Genomic DNA, 24,307 nt, shown 5'->3' on the forward strand with positions numbered 1-24,307 from the left:
TTTACCATAAATACACAACTAAACACACTTAATTCCACTTTCAACATAACATTTCCGCTTTTTCAGTGTTTGTGGATATTTAACGTTTTTTTTCGAATGATAAGGTATCTTTTGAAAAAAAGATGAATTAAATTAAATTCACAGAAGGGATAATTTGCGATTTTCAAACAGTCTTGCATTATTTCATAATCCTTATTAGCGAGATAATAGACAGAAAATACATTCTTATAATATTTATATCCCTCCAACCTGTTTGCGTTGAGTTCTCTTATATTTTACTACCCTAGTAAATAAAATTATCACAGCAGAGATAAGTAAAGTAGTAGGAATAACTAAATATTTGTCTGTTTTTTTATGTTTCTTCAAAAAATAGTATCAATTATTAATAATGTTTGATCAAGCCCAGCGGCCACCTTGTACAGAACTTCTCTATAAGATGCACCTTCACTGCCACCTGTAGTACGCCCTCTAGCTTCGGCTTAATATTATCTCTATGATTTATCCATAGAATAATATTAATTATATAGTGGCTTGTTTCGATTTTTTTGTTTGCACCCTGAAAGAACATATGGACCTGTTTCTGATGCGAAAAAATAACCGGTTATTAACTGCGCGAATAAATTAACCCCAATTTCTTGGCAGCAGAACAGAAAATCAGATAAATGGCGGCCTGAAATTAATGGTTAAAAACACCCAATCGATTCAGTGTTAAGGCCCGGTCACACCTAACCGATAGCTATCAGACGTGAAATTATAATATCTGTCGTGACTTATCGTTCTCAATCGCGGTCACACTTCAACTGAAATCGTTTCGTTGTGATGACGGTTAGAAAAACTTGTTGTTGTATGTACCTATATTAAATTTAAAATTACATGATGGCAGACGACAGCGAAGAAGTACTTCTGATGTATTTGTTATTAAGACAAAAATGTCGACAAAAAAGACGTAGATTGTGGGTACACCCAATCAATGAATATACAGTCAGTGAATTGACGCGCTGAGTGTGTGGCAACTCGGGCAGCTGAGGAAAGGATTGTTTAGGGGTGGAAGACCATCTAATCTCCTGGATCTATGCTTTTCTATGTGATAGAAAACAACGTGTTAAACTAGGCGATGAATTGTCCCCTTGGACAGTCATTAAGGGCGGTATCCCCCAGGGATCCTGGTTGGGGCCCATGTTGTTTATCATCTTTGTCGACGATCTTCTGGATGGGGTGCCGTGCATGAAATACATGGACGACACCTCCATCCATGAACGAGTCGGCAAAGATGGGGCAACTGTACTCCAAACCACTCTTGACGAAACTGTCCAGTGGGCTAAGGATAACAATAAGTCCCTTAATATTAAGAAAATGAAAGAGATGAGAATTAGTTGTAAAAGGTCAAAGACTGCTTTTGAGCCACTTCATGTTGGAGATTGTAATCTGGAACGTGTTGACGAATTTAAACTCCTTGGTGTAATTATTTCTCATAATTTGTCATGGCAACCTCATATTGACAAAATGATTAGTAAATGTAATTCTAGAATGTACTTTCTCAAACAGGTGCGGAGGGCAGGCCTGGATGCCTCCGCACTTGTCCAATTTTATACTAGTATCATTAGACCAATATTAGAATATGCGGCCCCAGTTTGGGGATCAAATATTACGAAGCAACAGAGTCAACAACTTGAACAAATTCAGAGAAGGGCCTTTAAATGTATTTTTCCGCATGCTACTTATTCCGATGCCCGCAGCTTCCTTGGTTTTTCTACCTTAGAAGACCGCCGTGTTCGACTGTGCAAGGATTTTTTCGTTAAAATCAAAGACCCCAGTCACAGATTGAATCATTTGTTACCGGAGGCTCCTTCTGCTGCTTATAATCTTAGAACACTCTGTGAGTTCTGTATCCCTAGAGTTAAAACTAACCGTTCAAAAACGTTTATTATTAATCACGGACTATTCCAAAAATGGTAAACATTTAGTGTTATGTTTCCGCGACCTTCCGTACCATTGTGTGTAAATATTTTAGAAAATGTTTGAAAATTTTTTTAGTTTTTAACATTTTTTAAATTTGTAAAAATTTTTTAAACTTTTACATTTTTATAATGCAGGCATATATCAATATTCTGATGTTTTCAGTTAAACTTGTTTTTAACATTTTGAATATATATTTATTGTTCTTATAATAAGTGACATTTAATTGTAATTTTGTTTTAATATTTTGATTGTATGTTCTACCTTTCTTTGTCTTTTATATTTTTATATTGCATTTTATTTTTCTGAGTGAAACGCTTTTGTTAAATTTCAATCTTTCGTTTGATTGCAATAAAGTTTTATTCGATTCATTACGAATACGAATTCGTATTCGTAATGAATCTAGGCCAATGTATGGGGAATTCCATACATTGTTTAGAGAATTGTCTTCTCATGAAGACAAATTTTATGAATACTTCAGAATGTCAGAGCAACAGTTCTATACTATTTTAGACTTGGTACGAAGTAAAATACAAACCTTTTTTTAGAAAGAGTGTAAGTGCTAAAAAAAAAGGCTAGCAATATGTCTTAGGTAAGTATATATAATTCTTAAATATAATAAATTAATTGAGCACTAATCATAATTAGTTAATACTACAGGCCCCTTAGCTAGAGCAGGCCTCTCTAGTAACCCCACATTTTCGGTATTAATATTGCTGTGAGATGGCCACCATGGCAAAGGGATGATTGTTTGGAAAAGCAATTTAATTATTTATAATGAAATAAAGTAGTAGATGAAATGAGAAACATTAATTATTGTTATTAATGCAATATTACTACTAGTATTTTTATTATTTTTCATTCTATAAACCATATTCTGTGGCCTAAGCTTACTAGTTAGGCCAAGCTGGTCCACAACATGATAATTGGTTCACTGCCTGCCGTAGTTGTACCTGTGCACGCGCGCTGACTGACATCTGCGGACTACCCGTCTACTATTACATAGTACTAGACCTAGGGCTTAGAAATTACAGACGCGCCAAGCCTGGAATAATAGCTGTTAGTTAATCACTTACCAGTCATTCCAACCCTCTCGCCAATCTCGTTTCATAAATTATTTTTAGAAAATTTTGTTTTTGTATTTGGCTTGTCCCTTTCCTCATACAGAATTGTGTTTAGTTGAACGTTCAAAATAAGTGTTTCCAAAACAATGTCTGATGTTGTGGCAGCCATTGCGACGTCATAGTAGTACGTATACGTACGTGTAGTGACAGGTATAACGTACCATCATCTGATTGCCTAAAAAACAAAATTATCGGGCAATACGAAAAAAAACATCGCTATAGAAGCCATTCGACCGATTTGGCTCCCAATGACCGTCTCGATTATCGCGCTAGTGTGACCGCCCCCGCTGTTATGCACTATACCGATATTTTTGTATCGATATCGGTCTAATTAATATTAGGTAAGGGGTGACCAGACCTTTAGAATGCCATTTAACCGGTTATTGCTGTGTAACTTTTAGCTGCAACGCAAATTACCAGTTATTTGATTGACAGGAACTGACCTTGTATCAACTACTGTATACTGTAGTAACGTTTGAATTGACTTCCAGAATCCATTGTATTTTGGGTACTGCTAACGATTTCTGTCAACACCCGGCAATTGATTTAAACGGTTATTAAGGAACAGAAATTGAGCAGATCTGCAATCAATATATAAATTATATTTTAAATCAATTTTGAAATAAACGGTTTATTTGGTCCTATGTAGCAGAAAGAGACCCTATGAGATACCATCCACAAATTCCAATCTAATTAAGGCAATAAAATGTCTTGGTTTTATAGTCTCTTTATGAATTAAATTCTGGGTTAAACATGTCTGTATTGGACAAAACCCACATCCTGTTGTTTTTAATGGGAAAATTTCAATTCAAAGAGTAAACAGGTGGAATTAGTAACTTTTGAAAATACAGTAAAACTTAAAATTTAATCATTTCTTAAGACCATTATTAATATTATATTGTAGAATTATTTTTTTGGTTAATATTGTTATTAGTCATCCAAGTTAACACCACTATGTTCCATCATTCAAAGTCACACATTCTCTGAACAAAAATTATACAGTCTGCAGGAGTGGATCCAGCAGGATTACATTACTTACTATACACCCTGCGAACAAGGCTTTAATATTTTCCCGACCTTAATACATACTGATACTATTAAATTGATTGTACACAAATTTCAGACTAATAAATGCTTGATTACTTTGAACTAGTTTTAGTGATGATAGAAAACTGTAATTCCTGATTCATACAATTAACACATTTTCTCATAATTACCTTAATTAACAATAATACCTGTTTTAGTACTTCAAGTGAGAAAAGGAATCCATGTTCCTCCTAATTATATTAATTACAGTACGTTCATAAAATGCATTTACTCCTAATTATCACCACAGCACTATACAGTATATTATTTAAAATGGACCTGAAATGGACTTTCGATTTTCAAGAAATTCACACATGTTATTTAAATGTATCAAATTAACACAAACCCATACAAATAAAAAAAAAAAAGTATACTATTTTGAGTAAAAACGAAATTTTAAGATACCATGGTAAATTAGCGAAAATTACTCACGCCATTGCAATATTCTATTTCAACGGCCGTCGGAAGCCTCTATATTCACGAAGTCACATATCACACGATGATATCGAGAGCGTGTATGCCGCCCGATAGTCAGTGAATGATCGACGGCCTGGAAAGATACGCGAAGCGTTGACACTAATACTAATTTATTCAATATCTAATGTTGTTGAAATATAGGTCCCTAAAATGTACTTCGTTTGTTCTAAAACCAGAATTTAGAAGGCCTACCTACCAAACCTTTACTAGGTCTATTAACTAGGTCTACTATCCAGCGCGCGGAGTCGATCTACCACCCACTTCATGCGGCGAGGCTCCGTTTCATGTGCATCCAAGGACCAAAGCGATATCAAGAACTTGCTGCGCTCATTGTCAAGCCAAAGTAAAATATGAATAAAAATTGTTTTCCAACTGCCTGATTCGTGACAAATAAATTATCATCTCATATTACTAATTTAATTCTGCTAAACTAAAAACTAAAGAAACTAACACATTTTAGCAGTATAAATTACGAACGATATACAAAATACACGAACGGAAAATATGGATACGCATCATTGTGCACGGAGCTGTATCCCAGGACAACGTTGCCAGACCAACTTCGGTATTGCCAGAAAAAAACCGTTGATTTTAAGATTTTAAATCGTCATTTACTCGCTGAATAACCGTTTATACGGTAATAATTTTATCTAAAAAAATTCTAAATACGTTTCTGCAAATGCACAAGCATTTTTTAGAAAATACTCCATAGATTTCAAGAGTTATAGCCAAAAAACTGCAAATTGTCCATTGGAGGGATAGGAATATATTCGCAAAGTGACGTCACCCGCAAATTTTTTTGATTTTCAAATGGGGCTTTCCCCAAAAGGGCCAATTTATATTTTGTAACAATATACATTCTAGCAACACCTAATAGCCCCAAAACATCATTCTAAAATGAAAAAAATTGAAAATCCATTTCAGGTCCATTTTAAAAGAGATACCTAATTGAAAAAGATGAGCTTTAAACAAAAACATGGAACAAAGTTAGCCTCCTGGTGGTACAGTAGCTTGGGTTTCAACTTCATAAACTGATATACTACATACAGTACATACCTATACATAGTCACATTTGTTTGTCGACAGGGGACTGTCAGACAGGGGACGGTCAGACAGGGGACGGTCAGACAGGGACGGTCAGACAGGGGACAGTCAGACAGGGAACGGTCAGACAAAAGAAAATGGTATTTGATACAAAATATAATTCTATGAATGCATAACTTATGAGCCCAGTATACTCCGTTCATTACTGCAACTATGTATTTGGTTGATTAAATATTTGATCCAATAGACAGAACAACATTTATTTCAACAATGGTAGGCGTAATTTAAATTTCATTTTTAGTTGTGGTAAACTTATTAATTAAAACATTTTAATTAACTACAGTATGTGTAGGTTGTGAATTTGCTATTAAGAAACTTCTCATGCACAGGGTCTAAGGAAAATGTGTGGGAGGCAGGGATGTCACCACGGTGGTCGGCGATGGACGGGCCCGTCCACCACTCGGAATTTCCAAGCACTATTTTCATGATGCCGACCACCACTATATTTACACATAGCCTATTGTTCGTAACTTACTACACTACGATACGATGTATTGTTATTATAATTATCAACGCGTCGATCATAGGGCGGTTCGTAGAGTTAATAAACAACATTGTCATCGCCTTTAGAAAACGCATGGACAATGCAAATTAACAATGTACTGTTCACTAATTAAAATCGGCACCGCCTAAAAATCCTACCTAAGGCTAGGCCTAGTAGGAGACGACACATTAGCGTAATTTAGCCCGACGAGACGACATCGTGCGCCGAATCGACATCGGAGTGGAGTCTAGTTTCGGCGGCCTTTAGGCTTACGCTAAATTTTTTAATCCTACCTTGGCTTAGCGAATTATAAATATGCCGACGTAAACATAAACAAAATATATGCAAAATCAATATATTCCATGTTAAGATTTAACATAGGCCTGGCCTATTCAATTATTACAACATGTCACTGTAATAAAATGGCTCTAGTATTCTGAAGCTAACCCCGACCATAATTAATTTTGAGTGAAAAAAAACATGTGCTACGTGTGGTGGGAACATGCAGTTAATTTAGAGTAGAGAGAGTATCGCGTTTCATGTCATGTGACACAAAATCTACAGTAGGTACACGATCTTCGTCGCGTTATTTCCAGGCCTGCCATTGAGCCACAAACAAAATCTAGGTCTGTGCGCGCGATCGACGTTCCGATACTATATTTAGAATGTTAACGATCTTTTGTTGTCGGCATCGTTTCTGGATCGACCTATTCAGTACTACTACTAGTTGTGGTTCACCGTGTGGTGCCATCATGCCTCTACCGTGGGAAATTTCTATTTATATATATTCGCCGTCGAGTCGAGTAGATAAAAAAAACACCACGAAAAAACGGTTACAATTGATATTTATTAATAAATGCTTCCTAGTAATTTACAACTTAGTCCTCCGTCACATTAATTTAATTTGCACACCTTGTTATCTCACAAAAAACATCGTAGATTCGTAATGCACTTTTTCCAACCTTATTATGAAATGCGTGGGTTTGGCGGAGTAGCCGGTCAAGCGCCCCCCTTCCCGATTTTTTTTGGGGGGGGGGGGGGAAGATCGCCGACCACCACTCATGACATGCTGGTGACATCCCTGGGAGGGAGATGACAGCTGTCGCTTGTGTCTCAAAATAATCATCACACTCTGTTAATTACCATCCCCTCTGTTTGCCATCCCAATGGGAAAGCTTTTTATTAATTATTAACTGGGCAACAACAGTACACATTTGTTTAGGTGATTATCACCTATATTACTGAATCTTCAATGATGTTGTAACGTTCCAAATAATTATAATAGATTTAAATATCAAACATTAAAATGACATCAGGGATGTTGTAACCAGTGCATTTTGCTTGTTGTAACTATATTATCTCTTGTAATAATTAGTGGTGGTCAGCAGACTGTATATCATGTTCAGAAATGTTTGATTGCTGGACTGGCTCATAGACGGCTGACCAGCGTGGTGGAAACCCTGATGAGATTAATTATTTGTAAAAAAATAACAATTAGCTGTTTTTACGTCAGGTAATTAAGTAGGATGATGTTTCAACAACTGTGACGGTGGATGTCTATAATGGGTATGAAATTAACAAACAGTTTTGGTGTGCTAATTTCTCTATGCTTACTGTACACACTGTGTATTTTCAATGTTTACTTGATAATTCCTGGCATAATTTAAAACGCAAGTTAAATTTTCCAAAAGGTCTTAAATATTGAACTACAGTAATATAAAATGGCAGATTATTGTTGATTTTGAGAGTTAGTACAGAAAACAACAGAAAATGGGCCTAAGCGAAGTGTGTGAAAAAAATACATTAATGTTGCTACAGTATGTGTGGTTTTTACATAAATGTTTTAATCTACTGCATACAAAAACATACAGCTTTACATAGTGACATCATCACGGTTAACAAATTGCAAGATGTGGGGACACGAACCTTGCTTCCTGACCATAGTCTCACATTCATGTGGAGTACACAGTTCTAATGTACAAATTACTGTTGTGTATGAATGGTATTTTGGCATTCCTCTCAGAGTCCGACATGAGTACAAGTGGCCTTATGATGTCATGACACTGCACTGTTTACTCTAGAGCGGCAACAAATATTCTACCATAAAAAAAATGATGAACAAGCTTATTTATACTAACCTGTGCATAACTCTACTACAAGCCATAGATGGTTTGTGGTTTCGTACCATTCCAAAAACTGTACAACATTGATGTGTGTTAGCTCATGTGTTAATCATACACGGTTTGTCGTCTGTGCTCGGTTACTTTTGTCAATGCAGTGGATAGCCACAAATGCAATTGAACCTTTTCTTCTTCCTTTGTCACTTATGCAGAAATCTGATCGTGATATTTCTTCATAAAGAATAAAATTTTCCCTCTTGATTCAAAGGTTTACAATCATCTGAGAAAAAACCAGAAACAAAATCAATAAGGTTATGAATGCGTTCATACTAATCTACTATACGCCCGCCTGGTAGGTTTTTACATGAGAAAACATGATACTACTACAGTAAGAGTAACACACGCTAGTGGTAAATTTAACTCATAATATATTTTTCCTTCCAGAAAAAAGTTAAAATCAGTTAAAAAAAACTATTAAACTAAATTCATTCTCAAATGCGTCAATCATCAGCTTCTGAACAACACTTAGGCATTTCACAGAGGGCGGTTTTCAGTTTCGGAATAAAACATTATTTCGACAGTTTTTTACATTAAAAATGTATAAAACGTACATATCACAATAACATTAAATATGTTAGCATGCACTGTACTTATTAACAATTTTTATCATAAACCCTGCCTGCGGCGACAAATGATTCAATATGTGACACTGATGACAGTGAGTAAATCCTTGTACAGTGAAACACGCCAATCTTCTAAGGTAGTTAATCCAATGAAGATGCTGGCCTCTAAGATAATACTTTTAAAGGCCTTTCTCTGGATTTGTTCTAATTGCTGACGCTCTCTGTTGCTTTGTAATATTGGATTCCCAAACTGGGGGCCGCAATAAACGGTACCGTCATGTATCGGCCGCGCTAGCGTTTTTGTGGATTGGCATGTTTCTTTAGCTAAATAAAAAATAATGGTGTTATTTTGAATATGAAGTCTTTCATTTTATTATTTATTAATTGTATTGGGATCAGGTGCCGTTTTCGTATTGTATGTATAGGCCTACCCTAATTTCACTATATAACTAACGGACCTGTTTGGAAATGGTAACTAAAACTAGGGCTAGGCCATATCCACCTAGGATATCATCTAGCCTAGTTCATTTCATTTCATTTCATTATTTATTTGGTCTATTTAAGTATATACAAAACAAAAAAAACTGAAATTGGGGAGACCAGGGTCAACCTAAGTGAACTTAATCACTGTAGCTGAGCCGGTTGACCCAACCCCAAAGTCAGTTTACACATAAAAGACGTAAAGACAAAATACAGTTACAGCGAATCAAAATGAATATGAACTTTTCTAATGAAGGCTGATGGGCTTTCTAGGACTGCAGCATCTGTCAATGGTCTGGGAAGCTGGTCTCAGACACGGGGAAACCTGATTGCTATAGAATGGAAAAAAGCCTGTGTCCTTGAGCTTGATGTCTGAAGCACAAGCGATCATTGTGACGAGTATTTATTAAAATACAGTTATGAACTGTGCTGCAGTCCAGAAACCCCACCAGAACCTTAAAACAAAATATAATAAGACATTTATCTCTTCTAACAGAAAAAGATGAAATTGAAAGCAAATTTAACCTCTACTCAAAGCACATCTGTCCACGATTGCTGTTTGAGAGCAAGACGACTTGCTCTCCTATGGACCCCCTCAAGCTGATCTGCTAGTAGGCCTAGGCCTGACCTAGGCCGAGTGTTGACAAAGTGCGAGGCAGCGAGGCACGCTTGTATTTTAACTCCAAATTTGATAACTAACTTTATCGTGTGAATACCACACCTTAGAAGTATACCTCATGAGTACTTTAATGAAAGAATCACATAACAAGTAACAAATAAATCCTTAAATTAATGATTTTACAGGCGTGTTTCTCGCACACTGTTCGCGAATTTCACTTATTCAATGTTCAATATTTTTGTTTCTATGGAGCGCCAAAAGAGCAACGATAATAGAGGACTAAAACTCAGTGGAATGCGTCGATTTCTCATGCATTTATTGGTGAAAAACACGTTTTATTTCAATATATTTGTTAATTTGTCAATAAAAATGCTGTAATATGTTACTGCTGATACTGTTCTGTTTTCAAAGAATAATAATCGATCCTAAATCAACATCACTACCTAGTCTAGACCTAGGACATCCTACTAAGGATATTATGATGAATTTTTCTATTTTATTCTTTAAAAGGTTACCGAAACCGTGTACATTATCAACAGTACACCGGTGAACAGTAACATTTTTCCTTACTGACAGTGACAAAATCTATTGAAATTGTACTTGATTTTCACCAAATAATGCGTTAAATATAAATGGATTCCACAGAGTTTTTAGCCCTCTAATTTATTTTGCTCTTTTGGCGTTCCATAGAAACCAAAATATTGAACATTGAGTGTGCGAAATGCGAGAAAAACAACGTCTGCAAAATAACCAATTTAATGGATTTATTGTTACTTTTATGTGATTTTTCTTCATTAAAGTAGGCCTACCAATTCTAAGCTGTCGTATTCAGGATAAAGTTGGCTAAAATACAAGGCAGGTGCAAAAGGAAACTAGCCTAGCGGGCCTAGGCCTAGGCTACTTCAATTTCGGTGATTTCCTGCCTTGCAATATTGAGAAATGATAAAATGATGCCTCGCATTTTTTGATGATGGTAAAACGATGCCTCGCATAAATTTCTGACTTGCCTCGCATGCCTTCCCTGCCTCGCGTGCCTCGCTGCCTCGCACTTTGTTACTACCCACCTAGGCCTATATGCAGGCCTAGCCTCTAGCTAGCTAGGGCAGCAGGGCCTCCTCTAGTCTCTATCTAGGCCTAGCCTAGAGTCTAGTAAGTAGAGGCTAGCCTAGGCCCTAGGCCTAGCTAGAGTAGGCTAGGCTAGTATCCCGCTAGTAGTAGGCCTATTAGGCCTAGCTAGCCTAGGCCTAGACTAGGTAGATATTAAATTTTTAGTAATAGTCCAGCTCAACGGTTGATATAGCTATAACAACAACATTAATTATTCTAAATCATCGTATACTTGTCTACATGATAATATAGTGTACTGTATTTACGATGGTTATAATAAAACAAACCTTAACAAAAGCAGTCGACATTTTTTTGTATTTTGGTGCCTCAAAATTCTTTTGTTTGAGGGCGCTATAAGATATGCAATTTTCAGAGACAGAGACAGTTAATTACTAGATTTAATTCGTCACTATGACGAATTATAGGTTATATGCATTGATTTAAATAAAGATAATTGATTTTTAAAAGATATTTTGATTCATTGATTTTCTCAGATTCTTTAATTATTTATAATATATGATAGGACCCTGCTAACGCGAATACAATAGCCGGTATCACAATCCGATCAAAGATCCCTCTGCGTATAATGTCATAAACCACATTTGCTGTTACATAATAATAAAGACATAAGTTATTTTTTATCTAGATTTCATTATAAATCATGTGTATAATATATACACTAAGAAATAAATTTGAACAAACAATACGGATAATAAAAAAAAAATCTTATTTCGTTTCCCAAGGTGAGACTCGATCTCGGTACCTTGAGTGCCATAGACACGAGCACACACCACCGAGCCATACACAACTGACTGAAAATTGTAGAAAAATTCTTCCGTGTATTTACTATGCAGTAACCACTTTGGTGCAGATAGATTATTACATACCGCAATGAATTATAATTTTTTACTATGATGACATCTCTAAAAATGTACAACAATGATGCACTGTCAAACTATATACTTAATATAATAATATAAACTTTTGAAGGAAGAAAGTTAATGTTAAGTTTGTTATTTTGGCCTAAGAAAATGTCATAATTTGTTTGATTGTCGAAATGAATTTTTTTTAATTTAATATGCAATTAATTATGGCTTAATCAACTTTTGTTCCCTTAGTTTAATAATAAATCATACATAAGATACATACACTTCAAGAAAATGAAATAAAAAATATGTGTTCCCGAGCATTCTGACGATCTATATTAATTTTAAAATTTAGCATATTTTCACCATTTTGTTAACTTACACGTGCGTAGCCTGTCACTTTTGACGTGCTCGTATAAGGCAATTTCGCGTTGAAAAGTGAATAAAATATGATGATATTATTAAAGAAAGGTTGTACAACCGAAATCGGACAAAAAGAATGCGCATTAACGTATAACGCGCAGTGCGCGTGCAGAAATCTGCGCACCCATGGCAATTTTTTAAACGCTTAAAATTGCCTGAAACGTACTCTAATTTCATCGAAAATAAATTTTGACAATTTTGAACATTTTAAGCGCGCGTACGCAAGCGTTATATGCGCTACACACGTAAGTGTATTGCCATGTGATGAAATATGACCTGAAATTTATGAGTACCAAATTTTGTTTAATTGTGATTCATGCTTGTGAAGATATGATTACAAACGTGATTTCGTAAAATCGCGCGTAGACCGCGTAATTTTTGATTACGCATCGTGAAAATATAACCACATCGATTCCTGGCCATAAGGAATACACTCTGAAAAATTGACTTAGATAGATGAAACTGATGCCAAGATAATTCACGGACAAAATAGTGCTAAGGAAAGAATAAACTAGACATGAAACTCGTCACTTTGACGAGTTAGTTATCCGCACGACAAACGCCACGTGCACGTGGACACAGAAAAAGATTATGGCATATTGACATGAACTGAAGAGTATAATATGTTGTTAGTGCTAAACTTGACGGGTTGTTTGTTGTAAAGAAAAAATATACATTTACTCAACGGGCGAAAATAATGTGAGTTTATCTATGTTTTGCGGTAGTATTAAATTATATTTATGGTAATAAATGAAACCTACTGTGTTTAAAATTATGTATGGATAAACAAGTATTGTTTTTAAGCTGTAGTATATCTTAGTATTTGTAATCTTAGGTGTTGGGTCTTAGCTTTCGTGATCTTAGGTCTTAGTTAGGGGGTCTGAGCTTTCGTGGTCTGAGCTTTCGTGACACCCCTTTTGCACCTGCCTTGTATTTTAACCAACTTTATCCTGAATATCACAGCTTAGAATTAGGCCTACTTTAATGAAGAAAAATCACATAAAAGTAACAATAAATCCATTAAATTGGTGATTTTACAGACGTTGTTTTTCTCGCATTTCGCACACTCAATGTTCAATATTTTGGTTTCTATGGAACGCCAAAAGAGCAAAATTAATTAGAGGGCTAAAAACTCTGTGGAATCCATTTATTATATTTAACGCATTATTTGGTGAAAATCAAGTACAATTTCAATAGATTTTGTCACTGTCAGTAAGGAAAAATGTTACTGTTGATAATGTACACCGTCGTTAACCTTTTAAAGAATAAAATAGAAAAATTCATCATAATATCCTTAGTAGGATGTCCTAGGTCTAGACTAGGTAGTGATGTTGATTTAGGATCGATTATTATTCTTTGAAAACAGAACAGTATCAGCAGTAACATATTACAGCATTTTTATTGACAAATTAACAAATATATTGAAATAAAACGTGTTTTTCACCAATAAATGCATGAGAAATCGACGCATTCCACTGAGTTTTAGTCCTCTATTATCGTTGCTCTTTTGGCGCTCCATAGAAACAAAAATATTGAACATTGAATAAATGAAATTCGCGAAGAACAGTGTGCGAGAAACACGCCTGTAAAATCATTAATTTAAGGATTTATTTATTCCTTTTTATGTGATTCTTTCATTAAAGTACTCATGAGGTATACTTCTAAGGTGTGGTATTCACACGATAAAGTTAGTTATCAAATTTGGAGTAAAAATACAAGCGAAGGAAACAAGCGCCAGGTTTATTAGTATGTACATGGACAACAATAAATAAAAATCGTTCGTAATATACCTAGCTTACTAAAGCAGGAATAGTGTATCATTATTAAATATTACACCAATTATTATTATATCAAAATTGATTAAATTATTTTCTACATAGGCCTCTTATCTAGGTTAGGGCTAAGCATATTAGCTAAAGTTTAATTTTAGGCCTAGTATTACAATTGTCGGACGTAAGTCTTTTTTCACACGCGCTCCAGAATTCTGTCGCAATTTTTTTCTTTGCGGCATGTTATTGGATCGGCATATCAGTTACCTTTTATTCACCGCCAGTTATTGAACTTGTCCTGGCAATCGCTGTTCACCTTATTTGCGAGAGGTACACGTGTTGTTCGTAGAGAATGGAATGTCAAAAATGTCTTTGGCACGCCGCTCAGAGAGAAGTATGTGCGTTGCTGCTGAAACCACGTGCTATAGTAGGGGAATGCACCACAGTCCTCTGAGCTGAGGGCTGAATCATTCCGCTACCTGCTAAATAGTAAAGAGGGATTTTCCATCTCTCGGGTCTACCGGATCTAGGCGCAGGGGTGTGACAAAATATTATTTTCACTCTGCTATGTTCGAGAGACATGTGAGTGAACACGCTCGAAATGCCAACAAACATTGCAGTCATTTGATGAGTGTGTCGCTATAACAATTATTGTTTATCGAAAGTTGAAGACTGTCGTTCAGATTTTTGAACCGTAGTTTGGGCACTTTTGTAAAAGTAAAATTTGACACGATATGACTTGAATGAAAAAACAGTCGTTACATAAAAATAAACAACATGATGAGTGTATACACGAATCTATTTAGATACGCTTGTATCGATTGATTATTAGGCCTATAATATAGCATAATAGCACGTTAAGATATGCCTCGCACCTTTTTGAAATTGTAAAATATATGCCTCGCATGCCTCGCACTTTTGGAAATGATAAAATGATGCCTCGCACAAGTATTTGGCGTGCCTCGCATGCCTCGCGTGCCTCGCTGCCTCGCACTTTGTCAACACTCCACTTATAGTGCTGAGTTCTACCTATGTGTCATACAATATGTACAGTATATACTGTATATCTATATACAGTGTAGCATAGGTGAAATTACGGGACTCATATCGTGTTCTAATTTTTTGGTATGATGGAATTTTCAAAATAAACTCGAAGATGACAATTTTGAAAGATAATGAATTGAGAAAATAAATATAAGGATTGGAAGAAAATTTGACACGTAGAAGCGCAATGCGCGGTCTTTGAAATTTGTATAACTTTTTAACTTCAACTGGCCATATGATAACATCACAACATCCGATAGGCTTAATTTTAATATGAATTCATATCTACATTTCATCAGCTTTCATAATAACTTATAATCTTCAAGGTCACCTTTAATTCTGAAGAGCTATAAGATATTCAAATGTATGGTGTAGCTGAAATTACACGACCTAGGTTATTCAAGTTTTTACGCGTGATGACGTCATCAAAATAAAAATGTTGACAACTCATTAGAAGAATAATTAATTGAGCAAGCACATACTAAAAGTTGTGCGAAAATCGGGCTCAAATAACGGAGATGCGCTCTATTGAATGTGATAACCCACACAAAAAGAAAAAAATTCCTAATTTTTAAATTCAAGTGGCCATTTGATGACGTCATACCATTTTGTACGTCTAATGTGTATATACATTTGTATCTACAACTTATTGGCTTCCATAATAAGTTAAAAAAATTGGGGGTCATCTGCCATTCTGAAGAGTTACTGTATATTCATTTTAAAAAGTCCTTATTTTTTACCATTTTTAGCACTTTTGTACAATTAGTGTGCGCATTTTGTCACTTTTAACGTGCTCGTATAGCGTTATTTTAAGTCGGAATGGACTCAAAATTGGTGAATGTACTAAGGATTGTGAGTAGAATGTGATTTATACATCAAATTTTTTTTTTTACGCATTTTAAGAATCGTGCGCACAAAAACGCATTTTTGCGCAGTAATTTTTTGAAACGCGCAAATGGCCTAATTCATGCTCTAAATTGATCAAAACCTAATTTTGCGCGTTTTAAATTTTTAACGCGCGATTTCACGTGCATGACCTTGAAACGCGCAACTTTTTATTTGCTAATATTTTTACCCTTGACCTGAAGTTTACCTGTAGTGAATTTCATTAATATGTCATAATGAATTATGAAGATATGATTGATAATGTGATTTCACAAAATGGCGTATAAATGACGTCACGGATGAGTGATCACGCTGGAAAGCTGATTAGGATTAAGTTATATTATTTAAAAGATATTCTGAAATTTTGGTAATCATTGACATTAAACAGAAACAATAAAAAGAAAAAAAAAAAAATAATAAAGATTTCATACAATAACAATAGGTGATCATTTTATTCTAAATGATCACCTAATTAAAGATACTAGTACTGTATAATGTAAAAAATATGGCTATACAATCAAATTATTTAGCATTTTGTACTTTTGTTGCAATAGCCAATCAGTTTTCTGAATGTCTTTCTTTTTCTCTACAGGAGATTAATTATTATTAAGAAAATTAAGAAAATGAATAATGCATATTTGGTAGTATTATTATTTTTTCATTACAAAGCATATAAATTATAATAACATCATAGGGTATTGCTAAACACCGCAAACCCCCGCAAACCCCCCAAAAAACATAGCAAACCCCATCGAACCAACATAAAAGTGATTGAATCATGTAGTGTACAACCCACTGGGTATATCCATGTAAAAGAAATATTACATTTTTATATTCGGTCTAACAACTTTTAGCAAAAAATGACCAAAAAACACATTTTCAGGTTAAATTATTCTTTAAAATGCAAATGGACAAACTGTATGGTATCAAATGAAAGAATACATAATGTGCTACCCACTGCTACCCAACTTGTATTGAAAATATTTAATTATGAAGCTAATTGTATGGAAAATGTGCATATTTTGATTAATTTTATAGAAAAAATGAATATTTGGTAGCATAATTGTTATGTTTATTTATATAATATTGACTGAAATAATACGTTGAATTCTATTATGTACAACGCTTGTGTGTGAAACAGCCACCTGATGTGAACTTACATGGCATTCTTATCAACGTATAAACTATTGTGATTATGAATATGGAATAGATACTAAGATTATGAATTAACAAAGATTATATATGTGAAAAAGAATAGAATAGTTTAGGAATTTAAGAAATATTGTGACACAAATTATTGTAATTATAAATATGGAATAGATAGATGAATTATGAAATAACAATTATATGTATGAAAGAGAATAGAATAGTATACGAATTTAAGAAATAGTGTGAAACAAAGTATTGTAATTATAAATATGGAATAGATAGATGAATTATGAAGTAACAATTATATGTATGAAAGAGAATAGAATAGTATACGAATTTAAGAAATAGTGTGAAACAAAGTATTGTTATTATAAATATGGAATGTATACTGAATTATGAATTAAATATAATTATGTGAAAAAGAAATGAAAATAAATAAGAGAAATTAATAAAATTAGTGACTGAAATATATTAGACGATGAATGATTTATAATCGAAGTATATAAGACGAGATAGAGAAAGTGTTGTATTAATTGAATCTTAGGGAATGGGGATAATAATTTAAAAGGGTAATTCGAGATTTATAAAATGAAATTAATTGAATAATATTGTAAAGTGTAACGATGATGCAAGTATATGTATAGGGGAATTAGGGTATTACGGTAATTATTTATTTATTGTTGTATTCATTTATTTGTTTATTGTATTTAATTGGGTTTTGAGTATTAAGAACTGAGTAAAGGCCATCTCTAGAGATAATTGAAGTAGCAAAGTGAATTTGTAAGAAATTTATTTATTTGGGTATTGTTAACGGGTATTTATTTTTATTAGATATTATTGGATGGTTAATATATATAGCGCCCTCTATAAAGTTCCATATTATGTCATAATTATTCTTATGAAATATTCATGATTTCTGGCTTAATTGAATAGGAAAAAAAATAATGCTACCGGGCCCCTATCAGACGTAGATTAGTATGACCATGAATAACTGACACTATACATTTAGATACATTGAGATTGAGATATGAATGTGAATACATGTATTCACATTCATATCTCAATCTCACCATTCAGTTAGATTCTTGTAAAAGCAATAGATCATGCATGGTGTACTTTAAATAAGTTGATATCATTCACAAACATAAAAAAATGTTCATCAATAATAACTCTCTGAAATTAATCGATCACATTTAAAACAACTTTCAAAGAATGAAAATTGTAGTTTTATAAAGAAGACTATATGTGAGACTTTAACAAATTCTTTGGTCATTTCGGTCTAAAAAACCTCGCATTGAAAAAAAGTAAAGATACATTTGTTTCACACATTCGGCAAAAAATCAAGTTGATACTAGAAACTGGAAAGATGAAAGACACCGGCCTATAACTTGTAACATCAGACTTTAAAAAATATGTCTTTTTTCCAAATCTATTTTCGAAAATACATCTATTATAATCAAGGATTAGAAAAAATATAAAAATACATTACTAATTCTATTATTAGCTTTAAAAAAAAATGTTTCTAGCCACAACTAATTAGAGGCCGTGTATGATATGAGAGCGCTGCTTCGTTTGCTTGCTATAGTCTTGTGGTTGCTGTAGTTTTGAATAGAGATGCCAAATGCCGTACAGGTGTTTGCGACCACGGTATAAATGATGTGCCGAAGATTACTGGGATCTGTCTATAGTCCGTTGCAATTCTCTTGAATATTATAACTGCTTAAAGTCATCATAAGTAAGGCCGAGGCTGCGCTCAGTCAACTCTTTCATTATTTGTAAAATATTAAATTATAGCAATTAGTGATAACTGCATGAATATAAATGCGTAACATACCCGTATGTTTCAAACTTAAACAGTTGTTCGTTTCTTTGGGTGGTCTACGGAACCATGGCTCCCGGATGGGGACTCCTGGAAATGGAGAACCGACAATTTAATTAATAAGATAAAAAACAAAAAATGCTAAATCAACAGATATAAACCAGGTAGGTAGGTAGGTAGGCCAGGTATAAACACATGACTCACAGCGCTTGTTTTTTATTTTTTAAATAACATTTTATCATTATTATTTAAATATTTTATGTTATTTTTATATGTTGTAATGAACTTGTATTTTAAATTATTTATTAATAGCTATTTTAATATTGTAAAGTCAACAATGTTTACTTTGTTGCAATAAAGAATTTGAATTTGAATTTAAGTAATATAAGACTGATGATATTTTATTCCATGTTTCGACAATTCACATTCATTTTTTATTCTGGTGAGAAGTTGTTTTTGTTAACTATGAAGGACGTTAGGCCTAGTTATCACTTATATGTTTGTTATTCCTCGTGTATCGAGCAGCGTAGTAGGTGAGTGTACTTTTAAATTATAACATATTTATCTCGAACAGGATAGAAAACAACTATCGCATCCCTACCATGAGAAACGTGAATGAAGTACTAAAACACATTGTATGTTCCTTGAGGAAGCCTACACATGGTTAATATTTGTACACACAAGCACAATTCGTTCATTACAAACAAATGAAAAAAGAACATTACATTCAATTTGGATTTGGGGAAAAAGTGCACTTACCGTATATTTCGGTGTATAAGTCGCACCTGTGTATAAGACGCACCCCCTAACTGAGAGTAAAATATCGGTATTTTTTATAAGACGCACCTTATATTTCATCAAAACAATTTAAAAAAAAATTGTAATCAATATTATTGTAATAATATATTTTGTTATATCTACAACAGCGTCCTTTATTTAGGTTTTTTCTTACCTAGGCTCGCCAGCCTCAACAAGTTCTTTCTAACTTGTTATTCATGAATTTCGCACCCGCAACATCGAGTGCATGACCGTGTGTGTAACACGTACGTGTGTGGGCTAGCCTCGCTCGATCATTTCGAGAGGGCGCACGTTTTCACGGACAATCGTATTCGATTAGTATCTATGTATCCGAGAAGCGTGTACGCTAGTCCATGCTGTAATAACCTGGAGAGTATACTAGTCGAATACCGTACACCATGTGGCCGCCAAGAAGGGCTTGCGCTGGGGGTACGGCGGTCGTGCGTATAACTATAAATAAATACTAGCCTAGGCTATTCCAATCGTAAACGTTTACAAATGAAATTTTATCGGAGCGCCTACAACAGCTCAATAATGAACAAATCTTTTCATCATATTTTAGTATAACATCATGCTAAAATGCCTTGAAAACTAGGCAGAAGCAGGTTGCCGTTACGTTAGTATACTGTAGCTAGGCCTAGCCTACTCAGTCCTAGCAAACGAGGTGACGATATGTACAATCTCTGTGGTGAGGCATTTATGTTCGGTGTATAAGACGCACCCTTAATTTAGAGGTCAAATTTGCGTGTCAAAAGTGCGACTTATACACCGAAATATACGGTACTAACTCGTGTTTAAAACCAATAAATCGCGCACATAAACGTTGAATTATTACATTTTTATTGCAATGAACCACTGCCCTCTTTGAAATTCCGCAAGGAAATCGTGTTTTGATTTATTTGGGAAACACCACCCTAAACTGTATATCCACGACTGTAGTATCAATCGGATTCAGGGACCGGGACTATTCGGCCCACTTTTAGTGGGTTGGGCCGAAACATCCCACTTTGTGGGCCGAAACGTCTCACTTTAGACCAAATTCATATTAATTTGTTTTGTTTTGGTATTTATCAAGTTTTTAAAGGTGTTTAACAATCCGTATTTTATTGATATTGACAATGTTGACATAATATATATAATAAATTACTAAGAAAACGTCATTTTATATTCAATTTATTACTTCGAAAACCTTGTTTATTTCGTGCATTCGCCAAGCGGCCAACAGAGGGCGTAACTTGTTTACATCGTTCGCGTGACTAAAAAATGATCATTTTCGACAATGTTTTCAAATACGTTTGCTTTATTGCATCTTTATTCCTAGCAGTACTACCCTATCGTCTCTCTGAAATTAACGTTTGGTTTATGCTTATAAAATGCACATCAAAGCCGATAAATTTAAGTGTGCCGAATCGTCTCAGGGCCAAATAGAATAGTCCCGGGCCGAACTGTCTCAGGGCCGAATCGTCCCGTTACCTATCAATCGCTGCCCAGTGTCCATTTCTCAAAATAACTAGGCCTAGGGTTTCATGGTTTCACGAAACCTAAGATTCCGAAAGCTAAGACCCCCTAAGACCTAATATCACGAAACCTAAGACCCAAGATTACCAATAATTCTCTTTCGCACCTGCCTTGTATTTTAACTCTAAATTTCGTGTGCTAATCGAGTCAAATGCAGTTTTAATGATGCACTCTTGACGTTCCACCCTATCTGTTCGTTTGTTCGTGTCGACACATTCAGTATCAAATGGCGATATTTCTGTATTTTTTCAATCAATTGCTTGCTTGCGAGTATTATATAAGGTATGGTTTAAAGATCTTTGGCTATGTTCGGCTTCGGGATATTATACCACACTTAGGCCTAGGCTAGGCTATGGGGGTCGTCGGTTTCGTGTTATGGGTTGTCCAATTCTATAGGTCGTCCAATTCTATAGGTCGTCCAATAGAGAGAAATGGCAAACCGACGTCTAAAATCCGAGTGGTTATAAAATCATAACAAACCGTTGAGGGCGGCACATTTCCTATGTTTATACACGTGAATCATGGCGTCGTCTAACACATTGACACATTGTTGCAACCAAATGCAATACAGTAGTGTGGCATTATAACTGAAAATAAACCAATAAAACAATGAAATATGTATAAAAGTCATCCATCATTCACAATCATATTTCTAAAAATATCTCATATCTGTAGGTCTACATTAGACTAGGCCTATAGTATTATAGTAGAATGGTGTTATCTGGGACAATGCTAATTTTGTTGAAATATTACAATTTTGTCTACACATAATTAATTTTGTCAATACAAAATTCATTTTGTCAACACAAAATTCATTTTGGTATTGACAAAATTCATTTTGTGTTGACAAAATTTATTCTGTGTGGACAAAATTAATTTTTTTTTCACAAAATTCATTTTGTCTTGACAAAATTCATTTTGTCTCGACAAAATTCATTCTGTGTAGACAAAATTAATTCTGTGTAGACAAAATTCATTCTGTAACGACAAAATTCATTTTGTGGCGACAAAATTCATTCTGTAACGACAAAATTCATTTTGTGTAGACAAAATTAATTCTGTGTGGACAAAATTAATTCTGTGTAGACAAAATTAATTCTGTGTGGACCAAATTCATTTTGTGGCGACAAAATGTATTCTGTGTAGACAAAATTTATTCTGTGTAGACAAAATTCATTTTGTTGCAACAAAATTTATTTTGTCGCGACAAAATTCATTTTGTTAGCCGAGCCTACTCAAGCGTGGGACAAAACGTTTTAACATTTAAATTAGAAGGCGGGGTTGTTATTGGAAACTCGAAGATTGACAGTTATAGGCCTACGATCAAACAGCTCGCGAATATCATTTTACGACCTCCTCTACACCGGTGAACTTGAATACTTTGCGTCGAGTATAAGTACAGTTTATACCGACGTATGACAATATTATTGTATACTTAAAATTAATTCCGATTCAGCAAAACGGAACACGTAGCCCTCCCGGGTAGCCCTATATGCCTACCAATTTTGGTAATAAATATTAAAGATAGTTGAAGATGGTTGAAGATTTATATCGATACCGATAATATTGATAAAGAAAATGACAACACTATTTACGATAACATCTGATAAGTTGAGTAGTAATGAAATGATTTTAGATAATACATTTATTTTAATATAATAGTTAGTATAGGCCTATTTATTCTTATGGGAATTGCGTCGTCTATATAGGCCTACCAAGTTTATTTGATAGGAATACTAAATTGCTAATAGGCCTAACTCAAGGAAACAAAACTATGATATATCTCTTAAGACATATGCTAATTGTCTCTAATTGGAATAATAGAGATATCTTTATTGAAAAGATATCTTGGTTATAACAGGGATATATCTCTATTGGAACCTAAGATCTATATTGTAAACTAACTACATCTATTAAAAACTAAGATATTTTAGTTGCCTAAATAAATGACAGTTTGGTACGCCATAGATTATGATATTGCAAATTGTCGTTAAAAAGTTAAATTTAATTTCAAATTTACGTTTAACTATTAATTTTACTCTCGGTTGCATATTATTATATATTTACACCCTCGAAAGATATAATTCAACTTTGACCAAATAGTTATATGGGTGTTCACACAACTGACATATGGCGCCACTCAAGTATCCATTCCCATGGCAGTGTATATAATCTTTCCACCTTCTCCATGATTGATTTTATTTATTATACATTGCTAATTGCAAATAATTGTTTATAGGTTTACATTGTTCTTTGTACTTTTAATATTCAGTCTTTGCCTGGCTTGATAAGATTGATGTTAAATAAAAATGCATTTTCCACTAATAAAATATGGAGTTGTATCGAGAAAGTATTGTAATTTCGGGCAGAATGGTTTTCGGTCTGGAAAGGTCATTATTACACTGTCTGGGGTGTTGATATTTATACATCGAATGTTCAAATCAAATCGAATAGCCCCATTATTGAAGCTTTACCTGAAGAGGTCCTAGACAACTTGCGTAATCTTGGAGAAGCCCAGACCCTCAGTCAAACCAGAATGGCTTCGGTCTGGAAAGGTCATTATTACACTGTCTGGGGTGTTGATATTTATATATCGAATGTTTTATGGGCAATCAGTCCTGAACCTAGCCAACGTAGGCTACCTGGCCTACTTACTACTGTAGGTTAAAGGTTATTAGGTTTCGCAGGGTGGATGACTGTTATAATAAAACTAACGTGAGCAATCTTTTGTAGTCAGTTCTTTAAATGTTTTTTTTTTCAAATAACGGACAGCTTTCAGCATCATTATTTCTGCAATGATTATTATTATCTTAAAGATTATTGTCCCCTGAAAAAAATGTTTTTTTTAATCTTTTT

The 24,307-nt window shown here is 34.3% G+C and overlaps 1 protein-coding gene across 4 annotated transcripts in view; it reads right to left on the reverse strand.

Annotated features, from left to right (window-relative positions):
• Positions 1-24,307, reverse strand: part of LOC140040825 (vitamin D 25-hydroxylase-like) — a 100,928-nt gene that overhangs the window by 73,273 nt on the left and 3,348 nt on the right. For 2 of the 4 annotated variants that reach the window (XM_072087055.1, XM_072087051.1), the window contains exon 2: positions 8,370-8,631. The gene's annotated coding sequence lies outside the window, so the exon portion shown is untranslated. Of the gene's footprint in view, positions 1-8,369; positions 8,632-11,467; positions 11,506-21,931; positions 21,983-24,307 lie in introns of those variants that run through there. The other 2 variants (XM_072087054.1, XM_072087052.1) reach the window with 2 other exon arrangements.

Source organism: Antedon mediterranea, chromosome 2, assembly GCF_964355755.1.
Source record: "Antedon mediterranea chromosome 2, ecAntMedi1.1, whole genome shotgun sequence".
Lineage (NCBI taxonomy): Eukaryota > Metazoa > Echinodermata > Crinoidea > Comatulida > Antedonidae > Antedon > Antedon mediterranea.